This window comes from Ictidomys tridecemlineatus, chromosome 2 (assembly GCF_052094955.1).
Source record: "Ictidomys tridecemlineatus isolate mIctTri1 chromosome 2, mIctTri1.hap1, whole genome shotgun sequence".
Taxonomy (NCBI): domain Eukaryota; kingdom Metazoa; phylum Chordata; class Mammalia; order Rodentia; family Sciuridae; genus Ictidomys; species Ictidomys tridecemlineatus.
In genome coordinates this window covers 137,378,164-137,399,132 of record NC_135478.1, presented here as the reverse complement: position 1 = coordinate 137,399,132, position 20,969 = coordinate 137,378,164, and the positions used below count along the sequence as shown (strand labels likewise).

Below are 20,969 nucleotides of genomic sequence, written 5' to 3'. Positions count from 1 at the left end.
TACAAACAAAGATGTTGATGTAGTGTCCGCCGAAAACTATAAAATAAACATTAAAAAAATCTGTCTCTCTCACTCTCTCTAAAAAATTAAGTAATTAAATTTAATTAATTAAAGGTATTTTTTTAAAAAAGGTACTATGTAGTAAAGTATTTGGCTTTGTCCAGAGAGAAGTCTGGTCTTTCCCTTGGCTTCTAGAAAGTAATCCCTGTCATAACTGATAAAAATGTCTTGGTTTAAGTCAGATAGCTGGCCTCACCTGACATTAGAGGGGGCCTTCCTACCTCCAAAAGTCTTAGAATGAGGACTGGCCATGAGAAAAGAACAATCGTGTGATTTAGGTTTGGGACTTTGAGTCATGGTTATCAGTCAGCCTGGAAGCTGATATCAACCACATGGATAATGTGTCAATCATGCCCACATAACAAAGCCTCAATAAAAATCCTGACACATGAGTGTGTGAGTTTGGTGTGTCCTTTACCAAACAAACATGTGGAAGGTTTTGGGAATCCTCAGAAATTGCAGTTGGGTAGACTTGGCAACCTGGAGAACTGTACTCTCAAACCTTGAAATCTGGCTAACTCTACTTAAATAAGATCCAATGTTTATAGAATTACCTTATTTATAAATATGTGCATATCACATATGTGACTGGAGTAGATACTCCAAAATACTAGCATTGGTTTTACCCTCTACGTTTTAGTTAGCTTTCTACAAGTATTTTGTGTGTGTGTAATCAGAAAATAAATATTTTTAAAACAGGGTTAAGGAGCACACTCATTAATTAAAAAACAAAAAAAAATCAATATCAATATTAATTTTTAAAACCATCATTCTAGGGCACTATTCCACAAATTTTTATTTTGAATGATATGAGTACCATCACTATGCATATTCCATTTTTATAACAGCTCCACATTATTTAATAAAGGACAAATAAACAAAAGGATTTCAATGTTACAACTGTTATTGTAAGTGGTACTTGCAACTGGCATGGCATCTGTAATCATTCCTCCCATAGCCAGGAACAAAATGCCTGACATATTTGGGCAGTTGTTTCTATATACTGGAAACAAAGAAACAACAGAAAGGCTGGCTGTAGGATGTCCATAAACTTGGAAGGAAATTTGACAGTGCAGGATTTTGTGTTTCTTCAATGACTGATTTCCTATACCTTTTAGCCTAACAGCTGAGAAACAGAAAATGTCACATCTAAACATACAATTTGAGGCATGTGTTTGCAAAAATGGGTTACTGGAGTAGATGTGGAAAAAGGAAAGGGACCAAAGAAGACCAGAGAGAAGTGCCTCAGCTGTATTTTCCATTAGCTACAATTTTATTCCTAATGGAGCCATGTTTGGAATTCTGGACAATACAACAGAGTCTGTTCAAAAATCAATAATGTCAAGCTGACACCATAGAACATACAAAAATGTTTCCTTAATGGAATAAAAAAAAAAAAAAGTTCGAGTAAGCAGGAGGGGGTGAGAACCAGCACATACCTTCTAAACCCAAGTCCACTACAGGTGGTCTCAAGATCTTAAATTTAAAGAAAAGGCAAAATTACCAATATGTACACCTCATGTGATAATCAATTACCTAATATAAAATGCTTGAAATAAATACACTTAGTATGGATTATGCCAGCTCTTCAATTAGGAATAAATTCACAGTCATTTCAAAAGCTGCTTTTAATGGTGTTCTTTGTGGCAACTTCTTTTCCCCTGACACTCCTCATCATCCCACCTTAAGCTATCAGTCCCCCAATGGTGAACCTAAGAAATCAATCTGCTAATGTATAATTTGTAAGGCTCCTCTGACTAACAAATGGATAATTGATTCCTTCACAAATGCTGCATCCCCATGGACACAGGGTGGAATGAATAAGAAACAGAAGACAGGATTTCATTTTTCTGCTCACAGAGATCCACTAGTTAGCAATCCCAACACCCACATGGTTGCCAATGCAGCTTCATGCTCTTTAGTCACAGTTAGCGAGCAAGCCGCACTTACATTCCATGTGTGAAAAGCAAACGTCTGTTCTTTCATACTTGGGAAAAGCCCATCTTACTGCTTATTTTACTCTCCACTGATGATACACCCTAGAGACAGGCAAGACCTCCATCTGGACTTAGCCTATGAAAAATATACCTGATCACAGGTATTCTAGAAATCCACAAAACAAAATATTAATTTTTCACTGACTTATTTTAAAGCCAAAACAGCCCATCCTTTAAACTCTCAAACCTTCTTAGCTGCTATATGATTTCATCTCTGGCATTAAATCCTTCTTTGATTCAAGAAAGGGAATAAATTTAATAACAAGCAATCTTAAAGCTAGAAAACTTCTGTGAAGTTTTCCTGAAAGTCTCAATATGGGTTGAGTAAAAGCAAGAGGAGATGTATGGGTTCTAACCAATTCTTCAGGAGAGCTACCCACTCAGTGCCCCTGGGCCCCAGGGTGCTGAGTCACTCATTGTACCAGAGCCAATGGCTGCTGTCCCTGCCTCCATTGCCAACTATTCTCCCCAAGGTTGCCAAGAAATTCCCAGGGAAATGGGAACTCATTCAGCCTTCCATGACTTGACTGCTTTGTGACAACTTCCCTTGCTAACCAACTTTCTCTTCCCTTAGTAATTAATAACAACTGCTCTTCACTGTTGAATTTACCACCATGAGCTACATAAACACTGCTGAACAAAAGAAGAAACACACAATATGGACACTTTTTGTTATTTTTGGTCCAAATAACAAAAACTTAAATACATCATATTTTCCTAGCACACCAGATCCATCGCTGCAAGAAGCTATGAAGACATGAACCCACAGTATATTGCTTGGGAGAAAATTAAAGACAATTACTACAACAAGTTTCTACTTAAAAAATGGAGATGGGAGACTTCAGATTTTAAACTAACAAACATGACAAATATTACAGAAAGAGATGAGGGGAAATCCTACAAAAAATGATTTATTCCTTGTCTGAGTTCAAAACAGTATTAAATTCTATATGTTATAAACATTAAATAATTGGAGATAGAAAAAACATCTTCAACACCACAATAAACTATACAAAGAACTGACTGATTATCTCTTCATTCCTTAAGTGTGTTAAATAACACAATATGAACAGTCTTCTGCCTAAATTAGGCCACCAAAGTTATTAGGGAAGGGTCACCAACACCTTCCTAGTTTCAAAGTCAATGAATGTCCTTCAGTTCTCATGACTCTCTGGCATGTGAAATGCTTCTCCACTGGCTTCCATCATACCTATTTCTCATTTCCCTCCTGCCATTTAGTCACAACTTCTCAGTCACCATTCTAAGTTATAATCTTTCTTTAGCCTGCCTCTTAATTATCAGTATTCACTTCACTTTAGCTCAGATCTCACTGCAGGGATTTATTTTCATATACCACAAATGTTCTTCAGCTTTGTGTCTTCTGTACTCTCAATTTCACCAAATAACTGTCAGTCCACTTATGACATTTAAGTCAGAGTACTAACAGGCATCCCAGAACCATTTTCCTCCCTCACACACCACACAAGCAATCCAAGATGACCAAGTCCTACCATTCCACCTGTCTTAATGTCTTTCAAATTTATCCTTTCACTACTGCTGTGGCAGATGATCTCATAATTTATATCACTTTCCCAAAGGAGCCCACATGCATGTCCCCCCACATACTCTTCATCTTCACCTTCTCCACACTGCCAATCATAAGGTCATCCTTCTATAAACAAATTAGATATGTTACTACCCTTTTTAAAGAAGATCCTTCTTAACTCTTTCAAATAGAGACTATACATCACATTTACCCTTAGCAGTGTCTGCTCATGATTGCTATCTATGAGTAATTTTATTTCTTTTCTTTTCTGGTGCTGGGGATTGAACCCAGGGCCTTTCACATACCAAGTATGTGCTCTACCATTAAACTATACTACCAGACATAAGGAAAATTATTAACAGAGACCCTTTTGCCTTCAAATCCTAATTTGAGTAATTAAAATACATGGTCATCATATTGATAAAATCGTTCTTCATTATCTGACTCCACTTACCTCACCAGGCTCATTTCTAGTCAGAACCAAAGGATCCAGAAGATTCTAGCCATCTGATTTTTTGAAATGTTCTCTTTAACTCTATTTCTTTGGCCTAAAATAAGCAATGAACAATCCCCTCTTCATCTTCCCCCACCTAAGTCCTTCTTTTCCTGTAAGATTAAATGCAAGCATCCACTCTTCTCGGAAGGTATCTAACTTCTTTTTTGCTGGTTGGGATATGCCTCTCATGTTTTTCCACATCACCCTCTCTCCTCATTTCAGAAGAATAACTCGCTTTGTTGCCCATCTCTACCACCTCCCTGTAAGCCCCACAAGAGAAAAATTCTACTTTAAACTAAGCAGCTAGCAGAAGAAAAGCTCAAGGAAGTTGCAGAGGTGAGAATCATTCTTTCAAAATTTAAGGTACACCTCATGTAACTAGAAAATAGATAAATACATAAACAAAAGCTCTGTTAGAAGGCAATTGAAGAGTAGAAGAGATGAAAACAGAAATGGAAATTTGTCATGTTACTTTCTTAAAAATAAGAAAATTTAAAGAATGTAAAGCCTAAAAACTAGTTCAATGGAAAGAGTTAACTTCCGATATGCCTCTGCTCTCTTGGGACCCAATGTTTTCAATGTTCAATATTAGGCTTGAACAGCTGAAGAGAAGCTGACAGTCCACTGTGGCAACCATGTCCCTGGGATGCTAACTATATTTCATAATTAAAATACACATTCAAGAAACGTATCTTCTTATAAGGTTTTACACATGATTTTGCCTCTCTTAAGATTGAATAACTACATTAATTCGAGGCTCTTTAAGTGATATTTCAACTTTTAACAGAAGCTGCTATTTATGTAGATGGGGAAAAATGCTTTCTTTATAAGTAGCAATTCATTTCAACTTGAGAAATAATTAGGAAATATGAAAAGCAGCCAGCTTATTCTTTATTTACTGCTTTGAACAAACAGAAGATATAGGTGATGAAATGTGGCACAACTGGCTATATGTTACATATAAAATTCTACATGATGAGCTGACAGAAATATCCTTTTATTCTACTAGTCATCAAGTATTATCAATTTATACTTTCAGAAATCCACCCCCCCCCCTATTTTTAAAAGCAAAACTTATTTCTAAGTGAAAACTGTTTGACTAAGTTATATAGTAGTTAAAAATTAAACATACCAATATTGCTATTTTAATAGTTCCTTGTCTATCATTTGAGGAGATGTCTGCTGTGATTGTAGTCCAGGAATTTACAAATGATCCTCAAATATTACAAACTACTGAACTGTAGATGAGTCCTTTCCTGTGATTTCAAAGCTGTGGTAGTTCAAGAAAAGTAGCTTTATGGTTCATTGGCACTCTCCCCCAATGCTACAAAGGTGATGTGAATATACAAAATGACCAAAGTACGCTGGTACACTGTTTATATGTATCTCCAGGTAGCCCTGTTTATATTCTCTAATGTCTACTATAAGAATGTTATTTGATAAGAAAAAAATTAATTATTAGATAACTTTAACTTGCTATGTAAATATAATTTCCATTCTAATGACCTAAAAATCAAATTACACTACTAGAAAATAAATGTTCTTGATTTAAACTTTAATATCCTGCAAATAATCGAAATCAACTCATTTGGGAATTGAAAGATTAGAAACAAGTTCTGTAGAAGAGGCATCTTGTTTGGAAAGAAAAATAAGGTAATTTTGCCTATTCATTGTGTCATCACTGTTTTAAGTTAACATTTGAGTTTAATTTTTTTGCATTTGTAAGAATGCTTAAAATCAGTTTTTGCTAATCACTGAAATACTCCTAAATGCTTCTTCTCTTATTCTTTAAACATGTCCTCCAGGCTGGACTCCCAGCTCAGAGGCAGAATATTAGCCTCTAATATTTAATCTCTAGAACCACAAAAATAAATATATATAAATTAATTAACTAAAATATAATAAAAATATCCTTTAACCAAGAGATTTTAACTACCTCCCCATAAGGGCACACTGAGTTTGACTTAGATGCTGTAAATTTATGAGACCACAGGCATTTACAACCTCCCTTGACCCCTAATACTCTAAGCTGCTGTCCCTACCTGGAGCCCAAGACCAAGAGCCCTGTGTGTACAGCTGACTAGTAAAAGGCTCAGACACTCACCCTGCTGCTGTGCCCTGCCAGAACGACACAACTCAGCAGCAGCAGGGGCACAGAAACAGCCTTTCCATCTATGGAAGACTTATTAGATGGATGTTCGTTTTCTAAATCCTAACAACCTTTAAAAGCACAGTGAGGATTTGGAAGGGATTGCCTCCTAAGAAGCTGGCATACTGCTGATTCCTAGAGCTGTTTTCCTTCTGTTAAACTTCATCTGCTTCTGCCTGTGCCTGCCACATCCCCGTGGACAATAGTAGGAACTGGCCTTGCATGTGACACCAGACAGTAAACACATATCCAGACAGTTATTCACAAGCTGGGCACTGATTACAAAGCATTACTACAAGAAAACAAAGAGCAACAACAAAAACAGGCTTTTAGTGAATGTTTCCTCTTTTACTCACACGCCTGGGACTGAACTGGATACCAGGTACTGAGAGGTAAACAAAATAAATGGAGGCCTTGCCCTCATTAATGAATCCCTGAAATACTACTCAAGGTTGAGACAGGGACCTTCTAGGATGCTAAAACCCTGCAGTTGTCCTCTGCAGTAGGAGGATGAATAGTGAATCCAGAGTTAGAGCTCATTTCCCCTGAACTTGTGATAGCCACATCCTGTTGCAAATGAGAGGAAGGTAAATTTCCTTAACAGTTCAGATGAACATCTTGGACAAGTTGCATGCTGGTTTTCCCATGATGCCTTGAATGTTTTCCTACAATAGTAAGTTTGGCAAATAAGAGGAAAACTAACAGGACCTTCTATGAAAATCAAAATCAGTCTCAAAAATAGCATAAGGAACGAACAAAAATTTCTCTTCCTAATATTCAGTTTCAATGAAAAATTTCTGAGAATATACCAAAACATTGCACTTGGTTTTGATGTAATTGTGAAACAATCTACTCTACTAGAATACCAAAGCTAAAAGGATGTTTAAAAATAAGCCTTTTTTCATATATAAATAACCTGAAATAAAATAATACTGACAGTTTTCAAAATTGTGATATATGTAAAATATGATGAAAATTATTTGTTCTTAAACTGCACAAATATTCTCTTCAGTTATACATATAACTACCAAAGATAGAAAAAATGACAAAAAGAAAGGCAGTCACTAAGTTTTCAGATTGTTGCAAGAGAATAAGGAAGGAGACAAATTCACTAATAACTGCATGTAATGAAAAAAGCAACTAATATTACCAAAACATTCCAAATGATATAAAGAGAATTTAAGGGAAAATAATATTTATAACACTAGAAAATCTTCTTTTGAGATATTTCCTGAAGGAATAAAAAGCAACTATCAAACACCAAATGCATATTCTTCTGCACGGAGGGACTAAGGATGATGTGACAGAGAAGATGGAATACTGGGCAGTTCCATGGGTAGAGACAGAAAGTACATTCCAGCAGAGCTAAAGGACAAAGTATGGGCACAGTATAGGCCATGAGGAGGGACAATACTGTCAAGGCTGAAGACAGGAGTCCTGAGCGCTGCACAGAAGAGCTGCTCTATTCCACAGACAGAGGCATCACTTGATTGTCTTTGGTGAAGTGACAAAATCTCAATACTGTTTAGGAAGACTACTTGGGCAGGAAATATTTGAAGACACATTAGGAAGGAAGATCAGCTGGGTTTTAGTATAATACCCCAAGTGAGGGCAATATAAAAAACTAGCTAAGAAAGAATAGGCTAAATAAAGCATCAGAAGGAAATACAGGGAATGATGGGAGGCAGATGTCAGAAGATAAAAGTCACAGAGATGGAAATAAACACTAAGAAGCAAAGAAAATAGGGCCTTCTGAAGAGATAATATTTATCAGGGATCTGGAAAACCTAGATTTTGCAATCAGTCAGAGTGATTTTTTTCCTTGGCTCAAGTAATAAGGTTGAAAAAAAGAATAGGAGACTTTACTTTGTAGTCCCCCTAGGTCCCACTGAAAAGAAACAAGATATGCTGTCTAATTAAAAGGATTGTCCCTTGGCAGGACTGTGTAGGGAGCAGCTTAGTGCTGTCAGCCTGTGGAGCCAGAACGCAACAGAGAAGGTACAACAGTAATTCACAACATAGATGTTTTCTTATATCATACAACTCAACAAATCTGAATTATTTTTAATATTAAGCATAAAAATAAACTTTGATGGGTTTAGTGACAGATAGACATGGTAAATACAGCAGCCTCTACAGTTGGACATGGCCCTAAGACTGCTAGTCTACAGGATATCTAATCCTACAATTCCAGAACATAAAACTCACTAAAGAGAATAATAAGTGCTTTCCATAAGAAGCAAGGCAACAGAAATAGAGTTGTCATCCCCTGAGACCAGGTAAGTAGAAAGGGGGAAAAAAGAACATTACTATTCTTTAAAAATGAGTTTTAGAAGCCCAACACTTCCCAAAAAAAAAAAAAAAAATCTGTTTGCAGTAAACACAGTCTCTCTTATTTTTCTCACTTCTATTTTTAACTTAATAACAGCAGTTGCAATGCTAATGAACTTTGTTTATCTAAAAGTTAAACAGGCAATGCATCAATTTAAATAATTGAGATTAAGTTGTTAAGGAGAAAATCCCTTATTTATTTTTCCAACACAAGATGAAGGGAAGTTACATAACACTTCACAAATTTAGCTATAATTTTTAAATTTGGGGGTGGAGTGGCACAGGGCATTAAACTCAGGGACATTCAACCATTGAGCCACATCCCCAGCCCTACTTTGTATTTTATTTAGAGACAGGGTGTCACTGAGTTGCTTGGCACCTGGCTTTTGCTGAGGCTGGCTTTGAACTCGTGATCTCCCTGCCTCAGCCTCCTGGGCTGCTGGGATTCAGGCATGCGCCGCCACGCCCGGGAAATCCAGCAGTATTTACCACAAAACGTATTGTTATAATGCTCTGGTATAAAAACACTGCTTTATCAATTCCCGCATTTAAACCACTCCTTAAGAAAACCAACATCTCTCAAAAAATTCTCAAAAGAAAATTCTTGTAAACCAAGTTTCAACATCTCTACATTTAGAAGAAATTCCTGAAGTCGACTCACTAGATCTACAGTACAAATGATTTTTAAAAACTACTGATTTAAGTAAGCATTTTTTAAACATTATTTGTGCCAGGTGATTTGTACCATGTTACCTACCCCTCCCAAATAAACACAGGCTCTAATGAAGCAGGCAGTGAATGTGAGTGAATCACAGAAACTTCTCTTTTTTTCTCTTTTACCTGTTTTATATAAAATGGACATTATTAAAACCAACCATATGAATGAATTAAAAACTAACAGTTCTTCAGAAACCATGGGAAATGCCTGCAGTAAGAAATGAGGCTCAGATAACGATTAACTTACTGTCTTGCACTACATATAAAACATGTATTGGCTCTCATAATATCCCAAATTGTTGAACAAATCAGAGGTGTGACTGTAATCCATATATAGATAAAGAAAATGAAAAAAAAGAAGTTATTACTTAACTTACCCAAACTAAACAAATACAAGGCAAAGGCTGGAAAGCAGGATTCTGACTCTAAGCCTGGCCTGTACCCTGTGCTATCTAACTTAAGCAGCACGTCTACACCTGCCACCTGAGCCCAATCACCCTTCTGCTGGACATTACTGCCCTGTCAGCACTTCATCTGGAATCATTCCATCAACACCTCTCTTTCTACACCCATTTTTGTCTAGTGGGTTTCCAATAAGGCAATGTAGTAAAGGGAAGAAATGGAGGTAAGGAAATAAAACAGAAAATCGGTAATGCTCAATGAGTTGCAAATTTTTGCATATAGTGGTCCTCTCTTATCTGTGGCTTCACTTTCCAAGGTTTTAGTCACTTGTAATTTTGTAGTCTGAAATTATTAAAGGGAAAATTCTAGAAATAATCCATAAGTTTTATATTGTATGCTGCTCTGTGATAAAATCTCATCCCACCCAGGATGTGAATCATCCCTTTGTCCAGCACAACTGTACTATACACAATACCAGCCTGTTAGTCACTTAGTAGCCATCTTGGTTAAGAGATCACAGTGCCTGTGTTCAAATGAGCTTTATTTTACTTAATAATAATAGTTCCAAAGGACAAGAGTAGTGATTTGGTAATTTTCTTAACAGTGTATTGCTATAATTGTTACTTTATTGTTGTTGCTAATCTCTTACTGTACTTAATTCATAAGTTAAACTTTGTCACAGATATGTATGTATAGAAAAAATATACTACAAATAGAATTTAGTGCTACCCATAGATTCAAGCATACAGTGGAGGTCTTGAAATCTCTCTCACATGTATAAGGGAGGACTACTGTAAGCTTTTCCCAGCAAGTCAGGAATTTTATTCTGTGTCATAATATCAAGCAAAAATATTTCTCATAGTACAGTGAGAATATTTTGCTTGAGGAAAAGTGAAAACTTAACATAAAAAGCAAAACTTTAAAAATTTTAGAAGAAAACCCAGAAAGATAACTTCACAACATGGGATATTTTAATAAAAGCAAAACCCAATTTTCCCCTCAGAAAACATAAAAAATTAAAAACTATAAATAAGATGTTTTAGTCAGTTTTTCATCACTGTGATCAAAATAAATGACAAGAACAACTGAGAGAAGAAAAAGTTCATTTTGGAAAAATGGCTTTAGAGGTTCAACTTATCATAGGCCAACTCCATTGTTCTGGGCCTGAAGTAAAACAGAATATCATGGTGGAAGGGTGTGGCAGAAGAAAGCTGTTGGCTCATGGCAGCCAGAAAGCAGAGAAAGTAAGAGAGGAGTCAAGGACAAGACATAGTCCAAGGGCATGCCCCAGTGACCATTAGGTCACTTCACTCATGCCCCACCTGCCTATAGTTACCACCTTGAAGTCCATTCAAATTATTAATCCATCAAGCCAATTAATCCACTGATGAGGTTATAGCTCTCATAATCTAATCATCCAACCTATGAACATTCCCACTTAGATGATTATGGTTTCAAAAAATAAGTTTTTGTTTGGGGCAGGGGAAGCATTTATAGACCTAAACCATAACAACTACATTGAAATTTAAAAATTTCTGAATTGCAAAGGCCATAAATGAAAAAGAAAGTCACAGACTAGAAGATATTTTTCACTTTTCAAAGAAAAGTATTATCCATACTTCATATGCTGCCCTGGAGAGAGCTCCCAATTCTAGTATCTGGTATTAATTAGACATGTAAAAGCTTTGCCAAACTGATAGGTATAAAATGCTATCTTATTGCTTTACTTCATGTTTCCCTTATGATTCTGTGATTACTACAGAAACTGAACATCTTTTCATGTAGCTATTGGGCATTCAGTGTTCTTCTGAGAACTGCCTGTTCATATTGTTTGCCCAATTTCATTCTGGTTTTTTTTGGATTTTCCTTACTGATCTGTAGGAGTTCATTATATAAGTAACATTTTAACAAAAATAAATATACTCTGAAAACTTGGTAAAACATCTTATGATTACAGCTTTTATAGAACTTAAATAATCAAAACAAGTGTACAAGCATATGAAAACAATAATGTTTAAATTTAAAATATTAATATAGTGTGAAAGTGGATGTTTTCCTAAAAGTAAATTGTGAATGTTTTAATTTATAGTAGAAAGATTGGCAAGGGTTAAATTTGACTTAGTGACTTAATTTTTCTAATTTTGAGCCATTATATGAGTCACCCTGATCAATGTTGTTACTTTTTCAATGTTGTTGTTTCTGCTTGTAAGCAATGAATTTTTAAATTATAAATCAATTTAGAACTTCACACATATACTAAAACAAAATATATGAACAATTCTCAAAAGTAAACAGTCTCATTAGTAACCAGAAAAATGCAAACTAAATCAATAAATTTCTCATTTTCTAGAATTCTAAATGGCAATGAATTTTTGAATGACAGAAGCCAGTGTTGGTGACAAGACATAGCAATACCCTTTCAAATAGTGCTGACAGGAATATAATTCAGATAAGCTAATTGTAGGGAAATGTAACAATCTATAGTAAAACCTTGATAGCATCTGACCTAGAGACTTCACCTCATAAAGAAAGTCAGTCACAAGATTTCCCAACTCACCCAAGGATGCTCATCCTAGTTTTATAACAGGATTTAGGATCATTCATTAAGTATACAGAGCACTGAAAAGTTGGTTCTTAGACAACTCTAAGCAATAAAAGACCCACTTTATACTTTGAGAAACTTTTCTTGTATAATTATGGTAGGTCTCACATCATTTCTGTCACGGAGCCACCTAAAATGCTCTAATATGAATAATTTTTTCCACAAGGAGTAAGATTTTCAGACTACCACTCAGAGCACTTGATTCTTTCTTGGAGATGAAACTCTAGGCAACCATTGATCTGCTTTCTGTCACAATGTATTTATTTGCATTTTCCATAATTCTATAAATGTAATTTTATAATATGTGGCATGATTTGGTTTCTTTAACTTATCATGATAAAGTTGAAATTCACCCAAGTTACTGCATGAATCAATAGTTCATTCATTCTATTGATGAGTACAATGCCATTATATGAATATAACACATTCTGTTTACCTACAGGTAGACACATAGATTGTCTCCAGCTTAGGATTATTATGAATAAAACTGATATGAATATTGATATCATGTTTATATATATATATATATATATATATATATATATATATGCTTTCAGTTTCTAAGTGTGAAAAGGCTGGAATGTACGACAGGTTTATATTTACTATGTTAAAAACGTGCCAAACTGTTTTCCAAAGTGGTTATACTATTTTTACATACTCACCAGCAGTGTGTAAGAGTTCAGTCTCTCCGCATCTCCACTAATGATATGGTAAGTTTTTGTAATTAAAGCCATCCTAACAAGTCTATTTAGTGGTATACATTATTCCACTTTACCCAATGTTAATATTTCTTCTTCCTATCAATTAAATTTTTTTTTTAAAAAAAAAGCTAAAGTGTTAAGATATAATAGCTACTCCTGAAAGCATTCGTCTTTCAAAATTCACCTTAAATTTCAGTTTCTATAGGTTCTCCCCAGTCTCAGTCTTGTTCATAAGCCTTTTCATAGTCTTACTTGACAAAAGTGCCTGAATCCTCAAAAAGAACTATCAGAACTGACAGCACTCTGTCCTGAAAAAGGAAATAAATCTACATGTTTCAGACAATAAGCCTTAGTCTACCATTCTGTTCAAAGTCATGCTCTCAATAGTTAAAAATTATTTCAACCCTGACTTTGAAATATGTGAAATACCAGGGTAATTTCCTTTAGTGAAAAAAATATTACATTTTAGCTATTTAAGACAGATTTGTCCAAATGCAGCTATCACAAAAAGGTCAGAGATATACAATATTCTGTAAAGTAAGTATGACACTTTAAATGAGAGAAGCATCCTTAACTATAAATAAGCTTTCACAACCACTTAGATGTATAGATGCTACCAAAGTTATCAAACTACTTATAAATACTTATTCCACAAACTTGAGATTATTTTTAATGCAGGAAATTGGAAATATGAATTTCCTTGGCATCATTTATCAGAGTTAGAATGATTCCCATTTAAGTAATTCTCAACTCATTTGACACATCTCTTATCACTCAAATACTGTGCCCAAATATAGAAAACAGGTTCTTTAACCACAGAAGAATCTGAAACCTGTCAATCAGTCTTAGACAAGCATTACAGGCACTGGCACATTTGGGCCAACAATGTACCATTTTAATCATATCAAAAGATACAGGCTATGCTTCCCAATTAATGATGCCACATTTTTACTAGCACACTATTGATGATACTTGCTTGAGTTTGATAAGCAAGTACTGTTAGATCAAATGTAATGCAGCATATCTTTGCTCAAGGATAGGTAGTTTAAGTTTTTAGATCTGTTCCAAAGAGTCTTTCAATGAGCAGTTACTCCAACATCACAATGGCCACAATTTTATGAAAAAGCTGGACTGTTCAGAGAATAATTTTTGCATGATATCTGTCTTAACTCTCAAAGAGTTGGTCATGTCCATATGATTTCCCATAACATATACACAATAACTACAATGTCAGAAAGGAAAATGTAAAACTTTGATTATCTGGAAAATTGTAAAGACATGGAATTTTTCAGACTTGGGATTATAGTCTTTTGCTGCTAACAACTTTGAAAAATGTGTTATGAAACTGCATGATTGGACCAACATTACAGAGTATAATTACATAAACTAAGTTGATTACAACATCACTGGGAGATATAATCTTATGGGACCATTGTAGTATATGTAGTCCATCATTAATTGAAATGTCATTATGTAGCATATGACTGTATTAGTTCAACCAAATTATTTTTGGGGGCATTGAGGTATCAGGGATTAAACCCAGTGACACTTAACCACTCAGCCACATACCTGTGCTTTTTTTTTTTTAATTTTAAGACAGGGTATCACTAAGTTGCTTAAGGCCTTTCTAAGTTGCTGAAGGTAGCATTGAATTTGCACTCCTCCTGCCTCAGCCTCCTGTGTTGCTGCAGTTATAGGCATGCGCCAAGCACTTAACAGTTTAGCCAAATTCACACTTAACAGTTTAGCCAAATTCTATCTATTATTCACTTCTATTAATTCTACCAAGCATTTATTCTGAGAACTAAGGACAGCAAGACAAATTATACTAAGCAACTGTCCTCAAGAAGCTAGCTTTCCATGAGGAGAATGAAATTAGTGAAAGAATCTCAATAAATATACCATATATTCTAATGGAGGTAACACAGAGGAGATGATTAAGTCATACAAAATATAAAAGAGGTGTGTGTAAGAACATTAAAAATGCAATTTAAGAAGCTTAAAGGTACATTAAACTTTTAGGGAATAAAAGTATTTCCTTGATGAAATTTGAAGAAAAAAATGGGTGATCCTCCAAATATTTATATATCAATACAAAGATACTAGGAACTCATATATATTAGAGATGAATTCTAAGCCAAATAAAGCAACAAAAGGTCAGGGTGCAATTTGAACAATGGCTGAGTCCCAATGTCCACAGAGAAAAATGAAGCCATGGTCATTCACACACTAGTCACAAAAATATCCTTTTACTCAAGTTAGGGTCGTGACTTAATAAGAATGCCAACTCATGCCAAGGAGGTGTTGAGTGCACCAGGAGAGGAGGATGGGAGAGGGAGTGAACATGAAGCACATAACCAGAACTCAAGCTCAGACTTCCTTACTTGGCACATTTTCTATCCAGAATGATCTTTCAAAGTCTCAGCTTCTAAACTCCAAAGATTTCATGAATTACTCATAGCAACTAGGAAAGGTCTGAGTATTCATTAGTAACTTGTTATGTACTGCTGAAAAAGAGGGTTCTCTTTCCAAAGTAGAATTTAAGGTTGAGATCTCACAGTAGCTTGAGCTTCCATAACAAAAAAAAAAAAAAAAAAAAAAAAACATAGGGTGACTTAAACAAAGGAGATTTATTTTCTCATAGTTCTAGAAGCTGAAAATCCTAGACCATGGTAGTTTCCAGTAAGGGCTCTCTCTTCATGGCTTACAGATTGCAGCCTCCTGGGGCTTGTAGGAGGAGCATTCTGGTATCTATTCCTATAAGTACACTAATAGCATCATGAAAACCCCACCCTAATGACCTCATCTAAACCTAATCACATCTTAAAGGTCCCATCTCCAAATGTTATCACATTAGAGGTTAGGACTTTAATATATGAATTAGGAAGGGAGAAGGAGATGATGACACAATTCGGTCTACAGGAGATAACATTGTTGTTATGTTATAACAATATAAAAGCTTCTAATTATAAATATCGTAAGGAACTCTTGAGTGACTAATACATAAGAGAGCAAAGACCTGGCTCCCATGGGTCCTTCTGAAAGGCTGAATAATGACCAAAAAAACATCATTTATGGGTATGATTCAAAATTATATTATCCAACATCTTGTTTCCCCCAGAGAAACAAGAAGGAAGAAGAGGGAAGGAGCATAGCAGAAGACATAGCCCCTGCCCTCTAAGACCTGAACAGGAAGCTCCAACAGACAGGACAAGGAGCAATACTACATGTGAAATGATAACTATACAGGAGTTCAGAGCAAGAAAACACCTCAGGACAATAATCCAGGGAAAGAACTTCACAGAAAGAATAAAATTTAACTGAAGAAGGGAATTATAGGGAAAAAGACATGATTAAAAGCTTAGGAGCAAGCATGCTGAGAGCAATAATCAGAAGATAATGACTAGAGAGGGATGAAACTAGATATTGGATATTGGAAAGGTAGTTCCTGGCCATGACCAGGGTTTGGAATGCTTAGCTAATTAGGACTGTATCTGGGAAGTCATGAGGAGCAATGGAATATTGGAGACACAATGATTAGGCTGAAGACTGGGCTGGAAAGGGTGACCAGAAGCAAAGGGACCAAGGAGGAGTGAGTTAAAACAAATCCTATGAATTAAGGAATTCTGGAATTTTGTTAGCATATGAACACAAAGATTAATTAACAACTAAGGAATGGAGTCTGTAAATTTAATCCTAAATTTTTTAAAAAATAGGAATACCAATAGACTGCAACCTAGAGTTCAAGGAAACTCCTCAACCCTCCTCTTAAGAGATTAATTTCAAATATTTGATATTTATCTTAACATAAAATATCCAATAAGCCCATTTTTTCTCTTATCCCTTTCCTTTTGTAATCATCCTGTTTAACAGTATTCATTTAATATCTCCTGTCATAACAGCAAAGCTTGTCATCTTCTCTTTCTACCAAAGGAAGAAAGAGACATAAAGGTAAATGGCAGAAATTTGGCTTAATCAATGAAGCTCTTTGCTCTTCCAGGAGCATACTTAAAGGAATTAACATTTAAATCATAAGATAAAATGCTCCAAAATTTCAATAGAGAGATGACACAATAATTTGATCATTGGTTCAGAGTAAGTACTCCTAATTACTTAAGTTTTAATTAACTTTTAAAATAACTTTTAAAATAACTTTTTTTAAATAACTTTTAAAAACTATACATTTATATTTAAGAAAAATGAAGGCTTTTAAAGAAAAAGTAACTACTATAATTAATGAGACTATATAGGCATAAATATCATATGGGAATTCTAAAGGAATTTGGGATTCTCTAAGAATTTTGAAGTAATAATTATATTCTGTATAAGCAATTAAGACAACAATTATCCAGGAGAATATAGCTTGACCTGTATTATTATATATAATTTCTTAGAAATTTGAGCTATTATATGTGACAGTTAGGCTTATTTTAATTTTACTGTGAGTTAAGTAAAACTTTATGAAGTAATTTTGGATTAACATTAAGTTATATCTAGTCAATCTCAAAAAATTATGGCTATAGCATTTTAATTAACATATATGCTAAATATTCTTTCAAATACACTGAAACATGAATGATAACACCCATAATAAAGTTTCACACTAACAGAGTCAGAGGTTTATTGGGCATTTTTTTGTTAAAGAAGTTGTCATTCTTAATCATAATCAATAAGAGAACAGTCACAGATGAATACAGACTAACTCAGTGGCATAACTCATTTACATAAAGATATTGGAACAGGATAAAAACCTAGGAAAGGCAATGGTATTTTATAAGCAAGTAGTGGAAGGGGTTACTTCAACAGACAGGGATAATTTGAGCCATGCCCAAGGTCCGCCAAAGACACACAAACATGCACAGTGATGTGTACACGTGTATGTGTGCTACTGAGATACAACTCAAATATACCTATGTATTTTATATTTGTATATATTCGGGAAGCCATTGAGTCAGTATTTTCAGCACTCTCTATCCTCTCTTCTCCCAGGTCAAACTGTTATCTAATCTCTTATCATTAGAGTCAGTTTTGCCTTTTCTAGCATAGTATATAAAAGTTATCACATAACAAATACATATGAGTGTCTGGCTTCTTCAGTTTATATCAAATCTGTGAAATATATCATGTCATTACATATTCTTTTTGACATTACTAGGGATTGAACCCCAGGGTGCTTTACCACTAAGCTATACTCCCAGCCCTTTTTACTTATTTATCTCTTATTTTGAGACAGAGTCAGTTCACTAAGTTGTGAGGGCTAGTTTTGAACCTGCCACACTCCTGCCTCAGTCTCCCAGTAGTGGGGATTATAGGCATGTGCCACCATGCCTGACTAGATAGTCTATTCTTTTGAATACTAAGAACACATCACAATTTATGTATCCATTCCACTATTGATGGACATTTGGGTTGTTTCTACTTTGCAGCTGTTATGAAATAAGTCACATTAACCTTCTATGTTTCTTGTGGACATCTGCACGGCATGCATTTTTCTTGAACATGTACCTAGAAGTGCATAGGCTCACTTTTAGTAGATTCTGCTAAACAGCATTTCTCTCAAAATATTAATAGAAAAACACACCCTTCTTCAACATGCAGAATGATTTGTTTAGTTATTTCTTTTTTTATATCACATATATTTTATGTAAAGTTAAGAGACTTTCTGGTGCAATGATTTCATCCACATTCAAACAATAGAATCCCCTAGGAAACCTTTTAAAATAGTGATTCCTTAATAATAGTATGCTCTATCAAAACTTATGGTACCTTCTGTAAAAACAAAACCCTATTGATCAACAAGGGTAAGGAACTACTGCTTCCTAATTCTATTACTGGAATCTAAACTATATAAACAATGGATGAGTTAGGATGATATTTCTTGGGAAAAAAGTTTCGCAAATGTAAAGTATTATTATTTTGTCTACTGTTAATTAGTTTAAATTACTTTTTTTTTTTACCTAGAACTAAAAACTAAAGTCAGGAGTGTCAGTTCATTAATTTTTTAAAATCCTTGTTTTTCATTGTGTTTATTCCAATAAAGACAAAAGTTCTTGATTAAATATGGCAATCATTAAATTCAAAGAAAATTCACAAATTCAGTTTTTAGAAAAGATTTCCTTTTTAAAAGAGCAATGAGACAGAGGCCTACAAAGCAACCACATCATCAGAAACAGGGGGAGAAAAAGGAATAAAGGGGAAATTTTCATAGATAAGAAGCCCAAGATTTAGACTTCTTTCAAAAGAAAATGGAAATCTGAAACATCACTTAAAAGTCATTTAATATGATACTGATCATCAAGAAGACTTAGCCTTATATAAAACTTTCCCACAGTGAACTATTAACTTCTTGGGTAAACAAAGAAACAAAAATAGCACCAGTCATCCTCCCCTGGCAAAAAATGGTGAAATGCTATAAAGAGCTTAATTTCAAAGATGTCATACAAGCAGGACTGAGAGTAGAGGGGGGGACTGAAGGTTAGGGAAAATTTACGTATATCATAAATCATCTGAAAGAAATGCATATAGGATAACCTGACATAAAACTTACTTCAGAGAAGCTATAATTAAAAGTATACACTGAAGAGACGCAAGGATTGCTTTTCAGAAATACAACAACAGTACATACCTCAACTCTTAGCAAGCAAGCACTGCAACTTCTATACAACACTTTTAAAAAGACTTACTTGGCAGCAGAACTTCTGAGAAATAATTAAACTGGAGCAGAAAATTTAAGAGATCATATAGGCAAACTCTTTTTTAAAGATGAAGAAACAAGCATAGCATCTCTTTCTCTTTCTCTCTCTCTCTCTCTCTCTCACACACATACACACAGTCACACACACACACACACACACACACACACACACACACACACACACACACACACACACGCTCTGGCCCAGTTACACATTTTAGTGGTTGGTAACTGAAACACCGGATGTTTAGGATATCAAGATGTATGCTGGTATGTACACTGTGCAGGAGGTAGATGAGAGAGGGTCAAAAGTATATGCCTATTGCCTGAAAGGGATGCGAAAGCAGAAGCAGCAGCCACAATTTCCATGAGGTGTCAGTATGATTAGTAGGCCTGTTTCCCTTTCTGGGCTACTCCAAAGATTCTATCACCATTCTGTGGTTCCATTTCTTTTAAGCAAAACAAGGCACTCCTTTTCCTTTCCACACACGATCCTTTAGAAACTGCAGTCTCTTTGTAAATTACATTAGTAGCTTAGGATGAATCTTTCAACAGGTGCTCCTTTTTTTTTCAAAAAGTAATTTCTGACCCCAATATGAGCATCTTATTCAACCCAAAATATTAATATTCACACAAAAATGGAAGTTATAGATTCTTTTAAGGTATACTTTAAACATCAAGCTTCAAATTCAACATTTCCTTTATCCTCAATGATTCCAAATCATAATTTAAAAAAATAATAAAAAGCTTTGCTTTCAATCTACAAAACTTCTAAGATCAAACCTCAGAACACTCACAAAAAATATTTTAGCTCTATATATTCAGAAGAGATAAACTGATCTAGCAAGATGATCAATCAATTTTCAGTTATTTGTAGTATCTCAATAAAATGACAAGTCATGTGCTTCCAAGTGGTATCAGTCACCAACTGAGGGAGTTCATACTTTAAGGCTTCCACAAACTCTCAGGGTATATAAACTAGCATTATGAACTAACAATAGCAGTATTTTGGGGGGTCTAATAACAATTCACCTGGACACTTTGTTAAAATTTTAAAAGAACACACAGAGTATTCTAAATGTTCCATTTGCGGTCAAATGAATGACTTTAATTAATTAAAAAATAATAATTAATAATATTCATACAAATAGATTTTACATGGAGTTAACATATAAAAGATACCCCGTCAAAATATACATAAGAAATCCCAGTCAAAAGATCCTCTTTATGCTCTTAAAACAAAATGCTAAAACTAGTACTCTAGAGCATAAATT

General features: G+C 34.7%; 1 protein-coding gene across 2 annotated transcripts in view; it reads right to left on the bottom strand.

The window, feature by feature from the left end:
• Vps41 (VPS41 subunit of HOPS complex) overlaps positions 1-20,969 on the bottom strand; it is a 157,379-nt gene that overhangs the window by 98,447 nt on the left and 37,963 nt on the right. The window lies entirely within an intron of this gene.